Here is a 7,500-nt window from a genome sequence, read left to right as displayed (position 1 = left end):
AACGTGGCGGAAGCGCACGGTGGTGGTCCAGCGAGGACACGCGACGACGGGGAATAAGAACTATTCGACCCGTTACGAATACGCATGCTCGTCCCGCACGATTTTAACACACACCGTGTTTTTCTCCAGTCGTCAAAGCGTTCGTGCGTCGAATTCGAAAAATAAAAAAAAGAAATACACCTTTTCTCTCTCTCTCGGGGTAAAAAGAGTCGATGTGTATTGTGTATAAAGGTTCTGCTGCGAGAAGTCTCGTTTTGCCGTGTGTTTCGGTAACGACGATCCTCCGAAACGTACATCTCATTCGTAAGAGAGGAAGAAAACAATCTCCCTGGGGCCAGTCGGTAATATACCGACATACGACGTGTCGTGCACATCCGTCTCACGCACGGTATACAAAATATGAATAAAACGTGTGTAGTCTCTCTCTCTCGACTTCTTAATATTTTCTTTCACCTCTGACGCATCATTTCAGGTGACGTCGGGAGCGCGGGAAAAAAAATTTTTCTAAACACACGAAACCGTTCATCTCACGAACAGCCGAAAAAGTTGTCGCTCAGATCCATATCGCAGTGGAGCGGTATCCGCGGGCGGTCGTAATTGAACGACGCACGACGCCGCGAACACTCACGCGAGTCCATACAAACGATTCCGATCGTTTTGCAACAACTAGAACGTACACTGTCCGTGAAATTCACAGAATTTTCGCGTGTCCGCGACAAACGCCGACGAGACACCCATCGTTCGCTCGTACGTAGCATCCTTCTCTTAACCCGACTCAGAGACGTTCTTTGCGCCCTTCGGTAAAAAAACGTTCGATCCGAAGAGGTGAACGACGGCGGGGATTTGACAGAGCTACGCAAGCAGTGTATGGTACGTAAACGACCCTCAGCCAGGCGTGGTCCAGGAATTGTATCCGTGGACCGCAATGTGCGTTCGAAATGTCGATGTTCATGTGTCCTGCAGTTCACACGTTGACGCGCAATTAGCTGCGTTCTTCATCGACCCACGAGCCAAGTGATCCACCGTTCAGGGTAATCGTATAAATTTTATATTTCACATATATAATTTTATTCTCACTTGTTCGACCTAATATCTCTCTTCTTTCAAAGAGAAGATAAAAGTTGATACCTGAATCTCCGACCAGCGCGCGAAGGAGATTCAGGCGTCGCCTTGGAGACGACACCGAAGCCTTTCGAGACGAAAAACGTTCAAGTAATATGTATATATTTCTCGACGTTCCGGGCGTATAGTGCATTCAAAAACCCGCGAAAGACGCAGAAGACTCGCACGCGTGGAAACGACGGGGATATATTTTGTATCCTACCCGATACTGAATCCATCGCGTGCAGTCGACCCTCGCGTTCTTCCGATCAGACGCATCTATTGTTGCGCGCATGTTTTCGCGTCGCATCGCGCGAAACGTTGCACGAATCGTACCGATCGATCGATTGAAAGCAAATAATGAAAAAAGACTTCACAGCTGGCTCTTTGCCGGTCATTCGTCCCATGTTATCTCTTGCCGCGAAATTGGCGCGCAAGAGTTGGGTGTCAGACGCGCGGCTTTAAAACGAGCTTCACGGCCGGTCCCTTCGTTACCGCTTTCGTTCTTTCTCTCGGAACGACCATGAACGAACACGACGAGCGACGCTACGGCATACACACGTCCACGGATTCGATTAAAAAAACAGACTTCACAGCTGGCTCTTTGCCGGTCATTCGTCCCATATTATCTCTTGCCGCGAAATTGGCGCGCAAGAGTTGGGTGTCAGACGCACGGCTTTAAAACGAGCTTCACGGCCGGTCCTCTCAATTCCGTGTACGGTACACGCAAGATGCGGGTTCCACTTCCAGACTACCCGGTCCCTTCTCTCTACGAGAATCGATAGTAGAAGAACGGCTCGAAAACGCGTCTCAGAGACTAGGGGAAAAGAAGCGGTATGCGAGCGAAACGAAAACGCATTATGGAAACGTCGCGAAACAATGTTCGACGGTTGCTCGGTTCCAATCGTGCGGCCGTTTCAATTTCTCGTGCGCTTCACCGTCCCTCCGTAACTCTGGCCGATCGCGTATACCGAAGAGCCGACACGCGCAAAAACCACAGGCATTGTATACTGTGTATATATATATATATATGTTACAGTCACAGCCTTCGCGCGTTTTACTCTCCGACGCGGGGTTTCCACGACGAAAGAGAGACAGTTTCGTGGCGGGTGACTCGGCCGAATCGCTACGACGGGTATTTCTATTATAGAACGAATCATCGCCACCCTTTACCAGTGCCCGACGAAGGAATCACAAGGTCATCTGGAGTTTACAATGCCAGCGACGGTAATTCCAACGAAGACCCGATAAGTCAACTCATCGTTCTATTTCTCCCCGTACAGAAAAGCGAATCGACGCTAATGCACCTCGCGCAAGCACGAACGTTCTCTTCGCGTGGATCGTCCCATCGTCCAAAGATGTAAAGACGCATTGGAGATCGTGGTCTCTGGCGGGCTCATTGCACGCCCCACTGCATATCTTTCCTCGAATCGAGAATGATTCGTCCACTAAGGCTGCGAAACTACGCGTCGAGGAAACTAGGGGAAAGAAGCGGGATGCGAGCGAAACGACAATACATTATGGAAACGTCGCGAAACAATGTTCGGCGGTTGCTCGTTTCCTCCTGCGGACGTTTCATTGCTCGGGCGCTTCACGTCCCTCCGTAACCTTCGCGCGATCGCGTGCCCCGGAGAGCCGGCAACCGGTGAACCACAGGCGTATAAACTATAGTCTTCTATAGCAAGCCTTCGGCGGTTACTCTCCGACGCGGGGATTCCACGACGAGAGAGAATTTCGTGGCGGGTGACATCGGTCGAAACGCTACGACGGGTATTTCTATTATAGAACGAATCATCGCCACCCTTTACCAGTGCCCGACGAAGGAATCACAAGGTCATCTGGAGTTTACAATGCCAGCGACGGTAATTCCAACGAAGACCCGATAAGTCAACTCATCGTTCTATTTCTCCCCGTACAGACAAGCGAATCAACGCTATCGCACCTCACGCATGCACGAACGTTCTCTTCGCGTGAATCGTCCCATCGTCGAAAGATATAGCCGCTTGGAGATCGTGGCCCATCAAGTTCTTCCGTAACTCCTGCGCGATCGCGTACCCCGGAGAGCAGGCAACCGGTGAACCACAGGCGTATAAACTATAGTCTTCTATAGCAAGCCTTCGCGTTTACTCTACGACGCGGGGATTCCACGACGAGAGAGATTTTCGTGGCGGGTGACACGGCCGAATCGCTACGACGGGTATTTCTATTATAGAACGAATCATCGCCACCCTTTACCAGTGCCCGACGAAGGAATCACAAGGTCATCTGGAGTTTACAATGCCAGCGACGGTAATTCCAACGAAGACCCGATAAGTCAACTCATCGTTCTATTTCTCCCCGTACAGAAAAGCGAATCGGCGCTATCGCACCTCACGCAAGCAGGAATGATCTCTTCGCGTGGATCGTCCCATCGTCGAAAGATGTAAGACGTACAGAAATCGTGGTCCATCACGATTATTCGTAACTCTCCGAGTCGCGTATCTGAGAGTAGGGCAAACGGAGAACCACAGGCATAAATAATACTATATATTTCTTATATAGTTAGCCTTCGCGTTTTACTCTCCGACATGGGGATTCCACGACGAGAGAGAGTTTCGTGGCGGGTGACTCGGCCGAATCGCTACGACGGGTATTTCTATTATAGAACGAATCATCGCCACCCTTTACCAGTGCCCGACGAAGGAATCACAAGGTCATCTGGAGTTTACAATGCCAGCGACGGTAATTCCAACGAAGACCCGATAAGTCAACTCATCGTTCTATTTCTCCCCGTACAGAAAAGCGAATCGACGCTATCGCACCTCGCGCGAGCACGTAACTACTCTTCGCGTGGATCGTCCCATCGTCGAAAGATGTAAGACGCACGGAAATCGTGGCCCATCAACGTTTTTTTGTAACTCTGCCGATCGCGTATCACAGAGCCGAGACGCACATACCACAGGCGTATAATACCGTTTTCTTTCGTATGGTAAGCCTTCGCGTTTACTCTTCGGCGCGGGGTTTCCACGTCGAGAGAGACTTTCGTGGCGGGTGACATCGGTCGAAACGCTACGACGGGTATTACTATTATAGAACGAATCATCGCCACCCTTTACCAGTGCCCGACGAAGGAATCACAAGGTCATCTGGAGTTTACAATGCCAGCGACGGTAATTCCAACGAAGACCCGATAAGTCAACTCAACGTTCTATTTCTCCCCGTACAGAAAAGCGAATCGACGCTGTTGCACCTCACGCAAGCACGAACGTTCTCTTCGCGTGGATCGTCCCATCGTCGAAAGATGTAAGACGCACGGAAATCGTGGCACATCACGTGTTTTCGGAACTCTGTCGACCGCGTATCTCAGAGACGACGCGCGCGAACCACTGGCATATACTATTATATATCGCGTTTTACCCTCCGACGCGGGGATTCCACGACGAGAGAGAGTTTCGTGAGCGGGTTGACTCGGAAGAAACGCTACGACGGGTATTTCTATTGTAGAACGCATCATCGCCACCCTTTACCAGTGCCCGACGAAGGAATCACAAGGTCATCTGGAGTTTACAATGCCAGCGACGGTAATTCCAACGAAGACCCGATAAGTCAACTCAACGTTCTATTTCTCCCCGTACAGAAAAGCGAATCGACGCAATCGCACCATACGCGTGCACGTAAACAACTCTTCGCGTGGATCGTCCCATCGTCGAGAGACGTAAGTTTTCATAGTATGAATTCGCGTTTTACTCTCCGACGCGGGGATTCCACGACGAGAGAGAGTTTCGTGAGCGGGTTGACTCGGAAGAAACGCTACGACGGGTATTTCTATTATAGAACGAATCATCGCCACCCTTTACCAGTGCCCGACGAAGGAATCACAAGGTCATCTGGAGTTTACAATGCCAGCGACGGTAATTCCAACGAAGACCCGATAAGTCAACTCAACGTTCTATTGCTCCCCGTACAGAAAAGCGAATCGACGCAATCGCACCATACGCGTGCACGTAACAACTCTTCGCGTGGATCGTCCCATCGTCGAGAGACGTAAGTTTCCATACTATGAATTCGCGTTTTACTCTCCGACGCGGGGATTCCACGACGAGAGAGAGTTTCGTGAGCGGGTTGACTCGGAAGAAACGCTACGACGGGTATTTCTATTATAGAACGAATCATCGCCACCCTTTACCAGTGCCCGACGAAGGAATCACAAGGTCATCTGGAGTTTACAATGCCAGCGACGGTAATTCCAACGAAGACCCGATAAGTCAACTCAACGTTCTATTACTCCCCGTACAGAAAAGCGAATCGACGCAATCGCACCATACGCGTGCACGTAACAACTCTTCGCGTGGATCGTCCCATCGTCGAGAGACGTAAGTTTCATAGTAAGCCTTCGGCGTTTTACTCTCCGACGCGGGGATTCCACGACGAGAGAGAGAGTTTCGTGAGCGGGTTGACTCGGAAGAAACGCTACGACGGGTATTTCTATTATAGAACGCATCATCGCCACCCTTTACCAGTGCCCGACGAAGGAATCACAAGGTCATCTGGAGTTTACAATGCCAGCGACGGTAATTCCAACGAAGACCCGATAAGTCAACTCAACGTTCTATTTCTCCCCGTACAGAAAAGCGAATCGACGCAATCGCACCATACGCGTGCACGTAAACAACTCTTCGCGTGGATCGTCCCATCGTCGAGAGACGTAAGTTTTCATAGTATGAATTCGCGTTTTACTCTCCGACGCGGGGATTCCACGACGAGAGAGAGTTTCGTGAGCGGGTTGACTCGGAAGAAACGCTACGACGGGTATTTCTATTATAGAACGCATCATCGCCACCCTTTACCAGTGCCCGACGAAGGAATCACAAGGTCATCTGGAGTTTACAATGCCAGCGACGGTAATTCCAACGAAGACCCGATAAGTCAACTCAACGTTCTATTACTCCCCGTACAGAAAAGCGAATCGACGCAATCGCACCATACGCGTGCACGTAACAACTCTTCGCGTGGATCGTCCCATCGTCGAGAGACGTAAGTTTCCATACTATGAATTCGCGTTTTACTCTCCGACGCGGGGATTCCACGACGAGAGAGTGTTTCGTGAGCGGGTTGACTCGGAAGAAACGCTACGACGGGTATTTCTATTATAGAACGCATCATCGCCACCCTTTACCAGTGCCCGACGAAGGAATCACAAGGTCATCTGGAGTTTACAATGCCAGCGACGGTAATTCCAACGAAGACCCGATAAGTCAACTCAACGTTCTATTGCTCCCCGTACAGAAAAGCGAATCGACGCAATCGCACCATACGCGTGCACGTAACAACTCTTCGCGTGGATCGTCCCATCGTCGAGAGACGTAAGTTTCATAAGTAAGCCTTCGGCGTTTTACTCTCCGACGCGGGGATTCCACGACGAGAGAGTGTTTCGTGGCGGGTGACTAGGCCGAAACGCTACGACGGGTATTTCTATTATAGAACGAATCATCGCCACCCTTTACCAGTGCCCGACGAAGGAATCACAAGGTCATCTGGAGTTTACAATGCCAGCGACGGTAATTCCAACGAAGACCCGATAAGTCAGCTCATCGTTCTATTTCTCCCCGTACAGAAAAGCGAATCGACGCTATCGCACCTCGCGCGAGCACGTAACAACTCTTCGCGTGGATCGTCCCATCGTCGAGAGACGTAAGACGCACGGAAATCGTGGTTCATCGCGTCTTTTCCTACTCTCTTGAATCGCAATTTCGTATAGAGCCTACACACGCGAACCACCGGCATATACTATTTCTTCTCTCATAGTAAGCCTTCGCGCGTTTTACTCTCCGACGCGGGGATTCCACGACGAGAGAGTGTTTCGTGGCGGGTGTCTCGGCCGAATCGCTACGACGGGTATTTCTATTATAGAACGAATCATCGCCACCCTTTACCAGTGCCCGACGAAGGAATCACAAGGTCATCTGGAGTTTACAATGCCAGCGACGGTAATTCCAACGAAGACCCGATAAGTCAACTCATCGTTCTATTTCTCCCCGTACAGAAAAGCGAATCGACGCTATCGCACCTCGCGCGAGCACGAAACAACTCTTCGCGTGGATCGTCCCATCGTCGAAAGATGTAAGACGCACGGAAATCGTGGTTCGGCGGGCTCTATGCGCCTTGTTCAAAGTAAAAAAAAAAAATTTCGACGGACGGGAGAAGTGTATTTCTCCGCGCGTAAGCCGTTCGAAATTTCCGACGGACGGGAGATGAACTCTCCGCGCGTAAGCCGTCTAGTCATACAGCAGAGCAGGTATCGAGATACCTCTCTGTGCATGATCGTTCAAGTATTTTTCACGAGGAAGCGTTGTTGCACGTTTATCGCTCCTTCCTCCTCTGTATATATAATATTATTTCTCTTGTGTATCGAGTGTGTGC

The 7,500-nt window shown here is 50.3% G+C and overlaps 1 non-coding gene across 1 annotated transcript; it reads right to left on the bottom strand.

The window, feature by feature from the left end:
- Nucleotides 1-879: 879 nt before the first annotated feature.
- Nucleotides 880-1,034, bottom strand: LOC143176855 (5.8S ribosomal RNA). Its single transcript, XR_013001357.1, has one exon. It is a non-coding gene; the product is annotated as a 5.8S ribosomal RNA (ribosomal RNA).
- Between the last annotated feature and the right edge of the window lie 6,466 nt (nucleotides 1,035-7,500).

This window comes from Nomia melanderi, unplaced genomic scaffold (genome assembly GCF_051020985.1).
Source record: "Nomia melanderi isolate GNS246 unplaced genomic scaffold, iyNomMela1 scaffold0913, whole genome shotgun sequence".
Lineage (NCBI taxonomy): Eukaryota > Metazoa > Arthropoda > Insecta > Hymenoptera > Halictidae > Nomia > Nomia melanderi.
Note: the sequence above shows the minus strand (reverse complement) of the source record. Positions and strands in the feature narration are given on the sequence as shown.